This window comes from Melospiza georgiana, chromosome 20, assembly GCF_028018845.1.
Source record: "Melospiza georgiana isolate bMelGeo1 chromosome 20, bMelGeo1.pri, whole genome shotgun sequence".
Taxonomy (NCBI): domain Eukaryota; kingdom Metazoa; phylum Chordata; class Aves; order Passeriformes; family Passerellidae; genus Melospiza; species Melospiza georgiana.
Window position 1 is genome coordinate 8518674 of NC_080449.1, and position 15050 is coordinate 8533723.

General features: G+C 48.5%; 1 protein-coding gene across 7 annotated transcripts in view; it reads left to right on the forward strand.

The window, feature by feature from the left end:
* Window positions 1-2647: 2647 nt before the first annotated feature.
* Window positions 2648-15050, forward strand: part of PRRC2B (proline rich coiled-coil 2B) — a 45126-nt gene continuing 32723 nt past the window's right edge. For 5 of the 7 annotated variants that reach the window (XM_058037922.1, XM_058037929.1, XM_058037926.1 and 2 more), the window contains exon 1: window positions 2648-2796. The gene's annotated coding sequence lies outside the window, so the exon portion shown is untranslated. The remainder of the gene's footprint in view (window positions 2797-15050) is intronic. The other 2 variants (XM_058037923.1, XM_058037925.1) reach the window with 2 other exon arrangements.

Genomic DNA, 15050 nt, shown 5'->3' on the forward strand with positions numbered 1-15050 from the left:
GCCAGCGAGCTGATGAGAGCACGAATTTGGGAAGGTGGGAAGGAGGGTTGGGCTCCTGCAGGGAGAGAAGTGGAAGGCATTGGCCTCCTGTCTCTGGACAGGCAAAACACTTCTAGAGAAATGAAATGAGACACCAAAGGGGCACTCAATGGTGGTGTAATACTTTGATATGCAGAAAAGGACAACCAGGTGATGGTTTTCAGCAGTGCTGGTGCATCTCTTGGTAGCTCAGTGCCTGGCAACTTCAATAGCAGTGCAGATCAACTGTAGGAGCATCCCATATGGTCCAGAAAGCTGTTCATGCATTTCTTCCCTCTGCATTACTCTTGATGACTGTTTGAGATCAGACACATCTCTCATGAGCAGCGATCCGGCTGCTCGGCCTTACGCTGTTCCTGTAAGAGAGGTGGGAGCTGTTCCTCCTGAGGCATTGCCTGCTCTGGGAAATGTGCTGCAAAATTCCTCTAAAGCCACCTTCCCTTCATGGGCAAGGGCAAGAGACCAGCAATTGCCCAGGTGCTTGTCTCATATATATAATATATGTATGTGTGTGTGTGCACAATTCTTCTGAACTGCCGGACAGTCCCTAAGATATAAATGCATGTGTGTACCTGCAGTCTGGCCTTCTGTCACCAAATGTCACACTAACAGACACCTGTGTGTCTGACAGGGAAGCAGATTTAGACAGAGGCTGCTCTGTCCTTGGGTGCAAGGAGACCACATCTCCAAAGCTATAAAAGATCCACTGGGGAGAGGAAGTGCAGTTTGCAGTAACTTTTACAACACTCTCTTTAGTGCCAATTTCTTGCCAGTGCTGCTGCTGCTCAGGTTGTGTTGACCTGAAGCTGAAGCAGGGACTGTGTTTGCTGGTGAGGCTGTTGGTATTTTATGGCTCTGTGGAGTGTTTTGGGAGAGGAGTGACTGCTTTGCTCTACTGCATTCATTTCCATCATCCTTGATGACAGAACAAATTAAAAGATATTTCTGGACTGAAGTCCTTCCAAGGGGCAGCTCCTCCAGGATGCCTTTGAAACCACAGGGGAACAGCAGACATCCCTCAGCGGTGTTTTCTGCTCCCTCTCAGGCTGGACAGGAATCCTCACAGGCTTGTCATCACCCCATGTCCTTGCCATTGCCCTATGGCTGTGGGGTCATAAAAATGTGTGGGAAAAATTTCCAGTATCCATTTCCAGTATCCCCTTGGAGACACAATCCCTGGCACAGGGGCCTGGGGTGGTTATAGGAATGAACCCTACAGTGACAAGCCTTGCCTCATAAGAGATGCTCCAGTCCCCCGATTCTCCTTGTTGCTCTCCTCCAGACCCACTCCAGTGGCTCGGTGTCCCTCTGAGGGGAGCTGACAGAATCACAGATTAACTGAGGTTGGAAGGGACCTCTGGAGATCAGGGCAGGGTCACCTGGAGCGTGCCCAGGTGGGTTTGGAATGTTTCCAGAGAGGGAAGCTCCATGCCCTTTCTGGGCACCTATTCCAGAGCTCCACCACCCTCAAGCTAAAGAAGTTGGGGGAAACTTTTTGTCTTCTAGTTTATGCCCATTGCTCCTCATCCTGTCACAGGGCACCACTGAAGAGAGTTTGGCACCATCCACGGACACGCCGGGGAGATATTGACATGGATTGCTGAGATCCCCTCTCAGCCTTCCCTTCTCCAGACTGACCCGGCCCAGCTCCGCAGTGTCTCCTCACCAGAGAGCTGCTCCAGCCCCAAATCCTGTGGGTGTCCCCTCACAGGACCCTCTCCAGCCCCAAATCCTCTGGGTGTCCCCTCACAGGACCCTCTCCAGCCCCAAATCCTCTGGGTGTCCCCTCACAGGACCCTCTCCAGCCCCAAATCCTCTGGGTGTCCCCTCACAGGACCCTCTCCAGCACCAAATCCTCTGGGTGTCCCTCACAGGACCCTCTCCAGCCCCAAATCCTGTGGGTGTCCCCTCACAGGACCCTCTCCAGCCCTAAATCCTGTGGGTGTCCTCTCACAGGACCCTCTCCAGCCCCAAATCCTCTGGGTGTCCTCTCACAGGACCCTCTCCAGCCCCAAATCCTCTGGGCGTCCCTCACAGGACCCTCTCCAGCCCCAAATCCTCTGGGCGTCCCTCACAGGACCCTCTCCAGCCCCAAATCCTGTGGGTGTCCCCTCACAGGACCCTCTCCAGCCCCAAATCCTGTGGGTGTCCCCTCACAGGACCCTCTCCAGCCCCAAATCCTCTGGGTGTCCCTCACAGGACCCTCTCCAGCCCCAAATCCTCTGGGTGTCCCTCACAGGACCCTCTCCAGCCCCAAATCCTCTGGGTGTCCCTTCACAGGACCCTCTCCAGCCCCAAATCCTCTGGGTGTCCCTTCACAGGACCCTCTCCAGCCCCAAATCCTCTGGGTGTCCCCTCACAGGACCCTCTCCAGCCCCAAATCCTCTGGGTGTCCCTCACAGGACCCTCTCCAGCCCCAAATCCTCTGGGTGTCCCTCACAGCACCCTCTCCAGCCGCTCCCCGTCCCCCTGAGGCAGCGCCCCCTCGGCGCCGCCCCCGCGCTGCCGGCGGCGCCCTGCAGGTGGCGCTGCGCGGCGGGGCCGGGCCGGCACGGGAGGAGGGGGAGGAGGAGGAGGCAGCGAGTGCCCGGATCGGCCGCAGCCGCCGCCGCCGCCCCGCGCAATCCGCCGCCATCCGCCGCGCCCCGCGCCCATCGTCCCTCCGCACCCGGCTCCGCAGGCACCCCCGGCTCCCCGCCACCACCACAGGTGGGTATCGGGGGCCGGCGGCGGCGGCGGCCGCGGATATTCGGGGCGGTGAGTGGGGCCGGGGGGGAGGAGGAAGGGGAGGGAGAGGGAAGGTGGGACGAGGCAGCGCTAAAATGGAGCCGGAGCCAGCGGCTGCGGCACCCCGCGGCCTCCCGGCTCGGGCGGGTCCCCCGGGCGGGTTGAGGGGAGTCTCGCCCCGGTTTCTCGCTTCTATACCGCCGGTGTTTATTGTGCGAACCGCCCCCCTTCTCCCTGCGGGGACGGGGCCGCGGCGGGGCCTGGCCGGGCCCATCCCCGGTGGCGCTGGCGGGGCCGCCCGGGCTCGGGGCCCCTTGTCCGGGCTCCGGCCGCCGGGCCCAGCCGCCCCCGCCCCGCTGCGCTCCCCGGAGGGTGCAGCCGGGCCGGAGGGCTCCCCGCCGCAAAGGCAGGTTGTTTTTTTTCGGCGTCTGGAGTGTGACACAAAGATATTTTTGTCGCGCCGTGTGTGTGTGTGTGTGTCTCAGCAAAACAAGGGGGGGGTGGCATCCAGAAGGCTCGGCCGGTTTGTTATTGTGCGGGAGCTACAAAAGGGCCGCTGAGGCCGAAATGCGGCTGGGGCGGGGGGGAGCGAGGATGGAGTTTGTGCGCTGGGCGAGCTCGTTTGGTAGGTTTGGAAAGATGTTTTAGGCCTTTTTTTTTTTTTTTTTTTTTTTTTTGTTCAAGAAGGAGTTTCTAATTTTTGTGTGGGAGCAGCTGTGCTGCAAGCTGGGGAAATCCTTAATGCGGGTCCTGGGACACGTGCTGAGCATCTTCTCCAGGGGGTGGTTTTAGTGTGCTGGTTGTGAATTTAGAGGGTTTTTTCTTTACAAAAACCCCCCCTGATCTCTAAAGTCAGAGTTGCCGTAAGGGGCTTGAATGAGCTGGAAATTGTGGGGTTTGTTAGGAAAGTTGTTTTGTTTGGTTTCTGTCTTCTGGGTGTGCAAAGGGTGAGAAAGACGTTGAGTATCTACTCATCGGATAAATATTCATTTATTGATGTTGCTGGTGTTTGGGGTATAAGGTACAGTAGACATAAACGTTTAAGGATTTAGTAGTTTTGTTTCTTTCTAGGAACAGGTATAAAGTGTAAGCACATTGCAGTGTCTGCATCATCTCCTAGGGGGGAAGGCATCCCACCCTTTCTAGCACCGAATCCAGGTTTATAATGGAAGTTTTGGTGTTGTTAAGCCTTGTTTTACAGATTCACTTGACACCTCCACTGGAATAGGCTCTTCCATGATGGATAAATAGCTGGTCCCTGTTTTGGAGAGCCCAAGTTTGGAGAATCAAGTCCTGATGAGTAGGTTTCTCAGATATGAACAGGCCAGGACATTACTTTTGTACTTGCCTTTTCCATGTTCGGTGGTAGTGAAATCCCAGTGTTCCAAAAACAATCGCTCTGAGCCAGAGACTGGGAGTGAAGTCACCTGGAAGAGGTAGGGAAGGTAAGGCCATGTTCTGAAAGTGGAATTTAAAGAGAGGATGGGAAGTGATGTTTTCAGGCAGATTTCTGACTGAAAATATGAAATACTTGCATGCATTTTTCACTCCCAGTGAAGCATTGTAAATGAGCCTAGGTTTTACCAGCAGCTCATCTGTGGTTCATGAGATCTTTGTGGGTTCATCATGGGTGATGCTGTTTCTTTTGGGTCTGTGGCTTAAGAAGCTTTTTCTGGTTAGCAGAATATTTTTGGGTTATAGTAAACAATCCATAATGTTTTTGTTGTTAAAATTTAAAAGTTCAGATAAAAATCATACACAGAAAAATTTCAGATACCGTTTGGAGTTGCTGCTTTGTTGGTTTTGCAAGCCAGTGTAAGTACATCTGCTATTAGCTATATTTTGAGTTTGTGCTTAATTTTGAGTACAAGTTCATTATTTTTTTTTGTTCATTAGTCTGGTATGCTTTTCTGCATGGTTGAGTAAACTAGGTATCACACATTTGAGGATGCTTTCAGCAGTCTTCACTGTTGAGAAAACAAATTTTTATATGATTTGACAGTTACCTTTCTTTAAAAAAAGATAAACCACGTGTTAGCTATGGGTTTCCATAATAGTGCCTTGGTGCCTTGTTTTTTCTAAATTCGGAGATTTTTTCTTTGGTCTTACAGTGCATTTTTTGGATGCACTCTGAGCTTTTTTTCTTTTTTCTGTGTGTGCATGAGAGCTTAAAAGGGCAGCTCAGCCAGCTGGCTGAAACTGGAAGAGTGAGTAAATAGTCCATAAAGATGCTGGAAGGGATACACAGGGTTTAAAAGTATTTTTGTTTCAGTAAGTGAGTAATGTCGCTAAATATTTTGGATTAAAGTTATTTCACTTTATAGTGACATCTTAATAAAACCTTTTAATAAAGCTTTGTGTGAAGCCTGACTTCAAAGGCTGATTTATTTATTGAATGTCGTGGTGGCATTAGAGGCTGTGTTTGTGTGCCTGCCTGGGTGATGGCACAGGACAGAAGTGCTCAGTGCCCGGGTGTGGCAGTATTTAAGAGCAAGTCAGCATAGGTTTAAATGCCGAAAATAATACTAAACCTTTTGGTTTTGGTTTCTTTGTTTTGGGTTGGTTTTTTTTTTTTTTTTTTTTTCATGTATGATGGTAGTCTACAAAGAGATTTTGCTCTTGTGGTGTTTCCACCTAAAATTGTGTATTTTCATGTTGGAAAACATGAAAGTTCAGGAATAAAAGCAGTATGAGCAGGAGAGACTTGGTGATACAGGTTGGTAACTTTAGGAGAGGGTTTATTCCAAGGGCTGGACCTCTCTGGTTCTCTGTTTCTTTTTACTACATTCCTCATTTATTCTGCAACTTGGCACTGAGCTGTTGTCTCAGTATCAGACTTTGCTCTTAAGCTGATCCTGCCTTGTGAAGTGGGTTTTGTTTTTCGTGTGTCACTGACTCATTCTCCTAATTGATAGATAATTTCACAGCTCCTTATCACTAATGTCTCATTTGGAGCAGAAGAAATAGAAGGATGCTTCTGTCAGGTATCAGACAATGAGGTGAGAGCACAGAGAGCAGGTAAAGGCTGGGGAGCTGCAGCTCTCCATCACAGAACAGCCTTTTCTAACTTCTGAAATTAAGTGACTTTGTTAACCCCTCCGAGGGTGGGTTTTGCACACATCTGGGTTGGTTAAAGAGTTTTTCCTTCCCCAAAAAGGATAAAATGGGGCTAAAGCAGGACATTGCATTATATCCAGCCTCGCTGGAACATTTATTGGGCTCATGTTCTATTAGTAAGTTGTACTAGAATTCAGGATGTTCCCTGCCTGCACGTGTACTTCTGGTGCAAAAGCAACAGAGCAGTTGGAGCTTATGAGCTGTTTATTTCAGAGCAAAGCTGTTCAGATACTGATCTGTATAACTGTTAAATCCTGATCTGGTTTTTAATCTGGGAGCATTTGGACAATAACCGAAGTGGACTGGAGCTGCTTTAGTAGCCCTGTGTTGTTCTGTAATTGCCTTGGCTCTGGTTGGTTCTGAAGCTGCTTGTGCTGTTTTGCTGTGGGTGCTAAAAGGTGTATATGCAGCTCTGCAGGGGTTATTTAACCTGCAGCCAAAATACAATGTCTGTGGTTTGATTCAAACACTTAAATTTTCAGGAGAGTGTTAATAGGCTGAGAAGGTGATAAGGGGTGGAAGTGGGGGGTGAGCTCAGTGTTCCATCTTTAGGAGACTGCAGGTATTAATTTGTGAGGACTGATGAAGAGTCATACCTTGGGTGAAAGGTAAGAGATAATGACCAGGTTTGAAACGGGCAGCTGAGCCAGGCTTAAGTGTGAAGAACTACGGGAAAAATAATGGGAAGAAAGGGAGGACTTGATAACTACCTGTAGGATCTGGTCAAGAGGCCCACTCTGTTGGACTGTAGTGTCTCAGATGTCTGCCAGGCTTCCATCAGCTGTTGGGAGCACCCTCAATAACCTTCGGATTTCAGGTGGGTAGGAGTAAGAGGAGTAAACTACCGAGTATTTGTGCTGTTAGCACCCTTACCCAAGAGGTTCGGGGGAGGAATCCTTCCCAGGTAGCTATTGAGATGTTTAGATGGGAATTGTCGTGATGGTGCTCCAGGGAGTGAATAGAGACAGATTTGAAGAGCTTGCACTGGGACTTTGCCTCCTCCAGGCACTTATTGTGTGGGAATATAGTGATTTTTTTGGAAGAGTTCTGCTGCGGGGTGAGCTCTTCAGCTCTTCCTACCTGTATGTGGGCTGGGAGGCTGCACAAAAGCCTCGAGTGATCTTGTTCAGAGTTTGGAGTGGGCTGTGAAGCAGGCAGGGGAGTAGGGACACCTTCAAGAGGTGCTCCTTCTTTGGCTACAATAATAACTCTGGTTTTATCTTTTATTGAAATATCCAAGCTTCAAGAACCGTCATTCAGAACCAGATTCATGTGATCTTGAGTGTTATTATGGTGTTAATGTTTTTCATCTGAGCTTAGTGCTGTCTCTAATGAAGCCTGCGATCCTGTTGCAGTGTAAGCAGTGTATGGGGTTGCTCATGTAGGAGGTGTTTGCAGCATTCCCCATCCCAGCATGCAAGGACCTGCTCCTCCCAGAACTTCTCTGGAGCAGGGTTTCATGCTGCTGCTGGCCCCACAGCGTCAGGCAGGCCGTGTGATTCAGAGGGTGCTTTTCAGCCCCACAAAGTGGGGGATGAAGGCTCTGTTTCTTGCTCTGCCACTTAGCAGAGCTGCAGAGTTCTGCCGTGTCGTTTTCCTATCTGGAAAATAGAAGTGATGACGCTTACACACCTTGTCAGTTATGCACTGCAAATATCTATGTAAATGAAAGCATCTGTGAAACGTTTTCACTTCCTGTCTGGCTCGGAGTAGTCCAGATGTCCTGGGCATAGTCCGAGTTGCTCAGTTCTCCGGAAAACCTAAAGAAGCTTCTTTCTTAAGAGTACTGAATCACAACACACATAAGGTGCTTTCTTACCACTTTGTACCTGTGTCCCTTTCCCATCACGTTTCTCCTGACATCCTTGGCACTCATTTGTGGTGCTAATGGCTCCCATGAATAGGCTTCCTGTAAGGAGAATTGCTGTGCAATGCTGCATTGCCTTAGCGCTGTTCAGACGGGGGGACCTGGAGGAAGACTTCCTTGGAAGCTTCAGCCTCTGCAGTGTTTATGATCTGCAGGCTTGTCCGGGCTGCTTGTCATCTTATTAATGGCTTGAACCAGCTGCCTCAGTCTTGATGGCTGTGGGAATTGGGAGAAATCTGATAGAGAAAAAGCTGTTCAGCTCTTGCCAGGGCAGCTTTGTACCCTGCAGCATGTACCTGCCAGGGGAGCTCCCAGCAGAGCCTTGGGAGGAGCAGGGCTGGAGGGATGTGCTCGGCTGGGGTGTAAAGGAACCTCTCCCTTGCTGGTGCAGTGAGGGTTTGTTTGCTGCCTGCTGATCAACAGCATTGGGTTTTTTCTCTTCATAAAGAAAACCTTCTGTGCATAACCTGAGCTGAGGCCCTGAAGTCAGCAGACAACCTGAGAGTGGAGAGGTGTTGCCAGAGTCCAGGTTTTGTTGTGAGGCTCATCAGGCACAGGGTAAACATCCACATCCCCATACCAGTGTGATCCTTCCTGAGACTGCAGAGAAAACAGAGCAGCTTACTCAACAGCTGATGGCATTTGTGTGGAAAGAGCTGTTTCTGTTCCTGAAAAAAGCACTGTTAACCCAAAGGACTGCCAGCTTTGCTCTGATTTCATCTCTTGGAGCTGTGACATCTCTGCTTTTCTCTCTGCTTAGTGGCAATTTATGTTCAAATTTATGTTCACTGCTGAGAGATGCAGTAAGTTGCTGAGCTTGGGACCTGGTGAAGGAATTGTGAAATGCTTAAAGAGAAGGATTCTCCAGTGGCGGCCTTGGATGGCTTGTGCTCTGCAAGATAAGCTGCTTGCAGCACAGGTATTTCATGTGTGCTGCTCTTGCTGTGTCTCACCTGGTTATATGGGTATCAGGGCTGTGATGACTTTTAAAGGTCTGTGTAGGCAGAAGTATCAGGACTGAGGGACTTTCACAACCTTTACATGCAGTGGTGTTTATTTTTAGTGAGGGAAGAGTCTTTGCTTCCACCTATCAGACCTAAGGTGTTGTGCAGTACCTGAGAACAGTTTGTGCTTGTGTGGGTGCGTCCTGCCCTCGTGGGCTCCTCAGGAGCAGTGGGCAGGACTGGGTGCACTTTCTGTGCCAATGGACAGCCTTTTCCACTGGAAGGGAGTGTTCTGGACATGGCAGGTGCTGCTGCACTGCATTTCCTTCTTGTTTGACATTTTCTCTGGGGTTTGGGTGGCTGAAGCAGGTACCTGAGTTGTGGGACTTCTTCCTGTCTACAGTCTTAGTTGAGTAAACTGTTCTCTGACTTGGACTGATAGTGCCAGTCCTGTTACCCATCAGGAGATCCCCACCAGCTACTCACAGTCGGTTATTGTTGCTCAGATACCTAAATGCCCAATTTACCTTACAGTTCAGCTGAATGTTGCCAGGAGCTTTCTGAACAAGTTTTGCCAACAGAGCATTATGCCAGGTATTTCCTTTGTATTTGGATTTAAATTGCTTGCTCCTCATCAGCCTCCCTGTTTGGTGTTGAGGGAGCAGGATGTGTCTGTGTGTTCCCCTGGACACTGAGAGCTCAGCAGGGCAGGGTGGAAGGCAGAATCTATGTTGGAGGCTGAGGGTTGTGTGTTTCAACTCTGCCCCTTGGTTGTAGGGGAGGCAGAGTGAAAGTACAGCTCTGAAGGGTACAGGTTTGCACTTGGATGTGAGCCTTGTTGGGCAGGCAGCTTGTGCAGATCAGGAGGCTGCTTCCCTTTCCTCTTGTACCAGAGCTTGGGATCTGGGTCTGTTGAAGCCACAGGTGATCCTTGTTGAACTGAGCTATTTGTCCTCCCTGGGTTTTGCCTCTGAAATATGTAACAGCAAAGAAATAACTTTTACTTTTTAACTTTACTTCAATTTGTGCTGAGCTTTGTCTCCTTTAACATCTTCTGGGCCTGGATGTGAGAGTAAGGAGTGTAATGTTGGTAGCTGGTGCCTCCAGGTTGTTCCACATGAGACACCTTCCTTTTCCCTGCAGGATATGAAAGCCCTGCAGCACTTCCTCTTGGGTTGGAGATAGGGTTATACCTTCCTGACAAGCTGGCACCAGTGGGTCAGTTCCTTCTCTGCAGCATGGTGGGGCAGATGGGTGAAACTGGCTGTTTCTTTGGTGGGCAGACACTCCTTTCAAGGGAAGAATTACCTGCACACCTTGGGTTTTCTGTTGTTTGAAAAAGAGGGGGAGTTTCATGAGCACAGGATGTCATAAGTACTTTCTGTGGGCTGTGCACCAGCCTTCTGACTGGGTTTTTTTTTGCTCTGTGCCATAGTCTTGCATACTCAGGATGAACTATTTCTTTGTCTGCATCCTCAATTACTGGAGGTCAGGGCTCCTTTCCAGGGTGTGGTATTGTCTGTCCAGCCTGCACAGAAAGGAGCACAGAACTCATTAATGTTTTTGTGTAAATACAATTGAGCTATTCTCCAGACTCCAGTCTTCTTTATCTGTTTTACAGTAAGTTACAATTCCAGCCTCTCTGGCTGCCCTTACCTTGCCTGCCTTCCCAGCACTGGAAAAGCTGATTAGCAGAGAGGTGAAGCTTCTGTATTTAAAGGCCAAACCTGCCATTGCAAAGACCTGTTTTCTCCAGAGTGTGCAGTGAGTCACTGACAGGAGTTGTGATTCCCAACCTGTTGGTACATTCAGAAGAGGGGGCAGCAGGTGATCTTGGTGAAGGCAAAACTGAGAAAGTTAGGTCAGGTCATCAGACAGGACATGCTCTTTGTCTGCCTTCCCTTTTGTCAGGTTTTACCACTGTCTGTAGAGCTCCACAGTGTGGAGTTAGGAGAGATCTACTGTCCAGAAGACTCTGCCTCTGCTCTTCATAGTCCTGCTCCATGTTTCAAATCCTGGGAGGCTTGGCTTTGAGGTCTGAGCATGGGGCTGGACAGCAGGCAAGTGCTCTGGCAGACAGCTTCCAGCAGTGTTGCTTGGCTAGCAGCAGAACCTCTGCAACAAATCATGGCACATACTATCCTGGTGTCATTCTTTGAGCCAAGGTTTGTGGGAGATGGATAGAAGCTGGAATTGTGCAGGATTAAAAGAGCTGGTATCACCAAATATGACTTGAGCTAAGCAAGGAGGGTCTCTGTTGTGAATCAGGAGCTCAGTGATGGAGGTTTGTTATCTCTTCTCTGCACTGCAGGCTCCTGACTTGCTTCTCCCTGTCTGGCAGGATTTGGTGCAGTTTTCTGGCACTGTGTTTGGTGTTACACCCAGATCTTGGCAGGGCCTTTCAGGTGTACCAGCAAATCTTGGCATCTCCCTCTGGAAGTGATGCAGTAGAATGAGAGCAGGAGGGTTTTTTGTGCCTCATGCTACAGCCTCTGCCTGCTGCACAGCTCTCCTGCATTGATCCCATTGACTTTGTACTTGGATGCTGATATTCTCCTGTTGCTCCCTGCCTTACTAAGCAATCTCTGCTGGGAGCTGAGTGCTCATCTGGTCCCTTCCTTGCTAGGCTCTTGATCCTGCATGGCCCAAGCAGGGCTTTAGCAGGATATAAGTGCATCTGACAGCAAGTCCTGGGCAGGTGATGACAGCGTCTCACCAGAGCCCTCCCAGGGGCAGCCAGTGGTGTCTTTCATTGCTGAGGCAGGTGCTGAGTGTTTCACAAATAGGTGGTTCTTGGTGGGACGTGTTCCAGAGGTAGTGGTATCTCTGTGTTGACAGCTGAATGTCCAGCTATGGAAGTACAAGTAAAATTGACCTCTCTGTGTATTTAATGAAGAGTGAACATCATTAATCTCCTGTAAAACTATACTGGGTTTTTTAGAAGGTTTCACATTGCTGGTAACATTAGGAACCACAATGTATTTCAGTTTAACCTAACTCCAGACACTTTTCTATTCTGAAAGTACTGTTTAACTTTTCCAACCTGTGAGTTTCTGAACAATTTGTATAAAATTACATCAGAAATTATTCTGCTTGTGAAGAAAAACCTTTTCCCTGTTAAACTCCATTCTGCTGCTTTTTGTGTTGGTAGCTGCTGCTGGGAAGTGAGCAAGGAGTGAGGATCTGCAGCAGTCAGGACTGTGCTCGGTGTAGAGCTCAGTGGTGTGTGAGTAGCTGCAATGATTCCTTCTAGTATGTGTGTTACCTTTCATAAATCTGTTTGCCCTGCTCAGCTAAGGCTGGCTGACTTCCAGATACTCAAGCTCCATTGAAGTCTTGTGAATAAAACACCAGCAGCCCAGCCTCCTGCATACATAGATTTGCAAAGAGCTTTGCAGACAATCCTGTTTGTCAGGAGTCCCTGTGTTTGGCTGTGTTTTCAGCTCAGGGGTTTCCAGTTCTTACCAGCACCAGTAGCTCCAGGTTTTCACATTTTTTTGCAGGACAGGCTGTAGCTCCAAGACTTGCATGCTTGTAAGTCTAATGTCTTAAAGACATTAAAATGTCATTGTTGCTTTCTGGGTTAGAATTTCCCCCTTTAAAAGGCAGTTAGACAGGGTCAATACCCAAAAATTGGATCCAGGGTAGTGTGATGTGGACATGACTATGCCTGGGCACTGGAGCTCTCTGCCCGAGTGCTTCAGTGCAGTTGTTTGTATCCTGGGATCTCTAAGGGAACTGGTCATGCTGCAGTATTTTATGATTGCTCAGACACTGTTTTGCTGATGCTGTCCCTGGCTGTAGTAGGAAAATGAGAAGAGCTACTCTCCATGCTGAAACTGATAGCAAGCCTTCCCCCACAGACCTCTATAAACCCAGAGAGAAACCTTGCAGAAATGCTGGTGATTGATTTTTTATGATTTCTCTGTAACGGGATATTGCTTTCTTCAGGGTCAGCTGTTGGGCACGGGAACCCTGAGCACAGGTCAGAGGCTCTGCCAAGGCTGTCAGTTTTCACTTGTCAGCATCAGCATGAGCCTTCTAGTTCCAGCTCTGCTAATAATGAGCATGCAGGCTGGCAGTTCAGTTCTAAATGAACCACGATTTTTATCAGAAATGGCTTTGCTCTTCAAGACTGGAAGGTCTTTATGATCCCTACCTGGATTCCCTGTTTAACTGTTTGATGGGAAGATAGTGCAGTGTTGTGCCAGCCTTGGAAGCTCTGTGGCCTCTTTGAAGTGCTGTGGGTGAGCTGGGTGCTGAGCGATCTCCCTGGCTGATAACACCCTTGGAGTGGCAGGGATCTGCAGGAGGGACAGGCAGCAAGGTCCTGCCAGTCCAGCAGCTCTGACCCAGCTCAGTGCTGCTGCAGCCTCTGCACAGCGACTGTGGAAATTGCTTCACCTCTCCATGGTCTCCTTTTCCCTTTGGAGCACACACATAACATGTGAGCAAAGCTGTGTTTCACATCTTCAGAGCATTGAAGGAGTTGAAAGTAAATTTCATTTATCCAGCTTGTCTGTCCCAGCAAGTTTGACAAGGGGCTTTATCCCACATGTCCCCAGCTCCTCTGCTGTGCAGTGGTTGTTTATTCTTCCTGAATCCTTTTAATGATAGAAGATGTAATCAAGAGGCAGCTGAGACCTGCTTACATAACTGTTGTCAGGGTTTCTCTTTGGCAGCATTGCCCTGTGTGCTGTTTGCACACTGACTTTCAGGAACTCATGGCTTTTCTGTTAACCAGATAACTCCTGAATCTGATCTGAGTAGGTGGTTTGTTGCTGTTGGGTTATTTTTAAACACCTTCTAATTTTGTTTGGTTTGAGCTTTCTAAACTTCAGAGTAGATTTTACTGCTTTTATTGTGAGGTTGGTACAGGGTTGACATGGTGTGGATAGGCTGTGAGCCAGGCTCAATATACCTGTAAAAGCAGGTGGTTGTGCTCTTGCCAGCACAGCACCCTCTGCTCTTTGTTCTGCTCTGGGGCTCCCCACAGCTCTGCCCCTTCAAAAAGCTCATTGTTCTCAGTCCAACTTGTGCTTTCCTGCCAAGTGTATGCTAATCAGTGTGTTTTCTCCCTCTCTCATGTCTGTCCTACTAATACAGTGCAAATGGGCAAGTGAGGGAGGAGCTGTTGTTTTCTTTGGCACATAGTGGCCATCTGAGCAAAGATGAACCAGACTGGAGCCAAAGATCTGTTTGCTGCTCTGCAGGAAGAGGTGCCTCAAGGCTGCCAGACAGCCCTGTTGCCCCCACAAAGCCTTCATGCTGCAGCCCTGTGTGATGGTCCAGAAATGATGTGAGGGGCTTCTCAGGGTGTTTTTCCTGAGCATCCTGTGCATCCACTTTTCTTTCTCTCTCCCTGAGCACCTAGCCCAGTCCATGGCTTCTTGCTCCTGATAGCCATGGTTAAATCCTGCAGTGCAAGAACAAATGCTGTGTAGTGCCAGGGTTATTGGTCAGACACCTGCCCCAGCAGCAGCTTTGGATGGGCTTTACTGGGCCAGTTGCAGTTGGCACTGCATTCCCAGTCTGGCTCTGTCCAGCATGTTCACAGTCTGTGCTTTAATTTGTACATAATGTGTGATGCACTAATCCTCTTACCTGCAAATCGTGTTTGATAAGGCATTGCTGCTGGGAGTTGTAGCCTTTGGTCAGTTACAGTTTCTTTCAGAAAGAGTGATTGCTGTCTCTGTTGGAAAAGGCTTTCAGCTGGGTGAGTTTCAGAAAGTGTGAGGTGTGGGAAGATCAGAGTTATGTGTATGTGTGTATATATATATACACACACACATGTATATAGTGTTTTGTTACTCCCAACATAGAGTTGAAACCCTAGAATGGTTTCATTTTACCCTAACAGATGGTGAAATGAAACTGCCAGCAGTTTTGGGCTTGAAGTAGAGGCTTTACAACAAAAAATCTGGAAATCTAAATTATGTGAGAAAAGGTTAGATGAAGCTCCTAGATTTGAGAGAATTTAGAACAGAATGATGCTTTAAAAAAATGTAAGATAAGTCCATTGAAAGTAAGCAAAGTGTCTTTTTTGACATCAGCTTTTGATGTGCAGTGTGAGTACTACAGGTTCAACTTTATCCCAGGCTCCAAGAGCCAGAAAGTCAAAGTAAGGAGACTACTGGCACAACATGCTGTGTGTAACACCCATCATGCAGGCAAAGATCAGATTGAAAAATTAACAAACCACATCCATTACAGAAAGTACATTTCAAGCTAAAAATTATGTTCAAGATGCCAGCAACAGAAGAATATGATTTTTTGGTAATGTGTTTGGAGAATTCTTAGTAGAACAGCTGAACTCACAGGCTCAAGAACCTGAATCTGAAGAACCTGAATCTGGT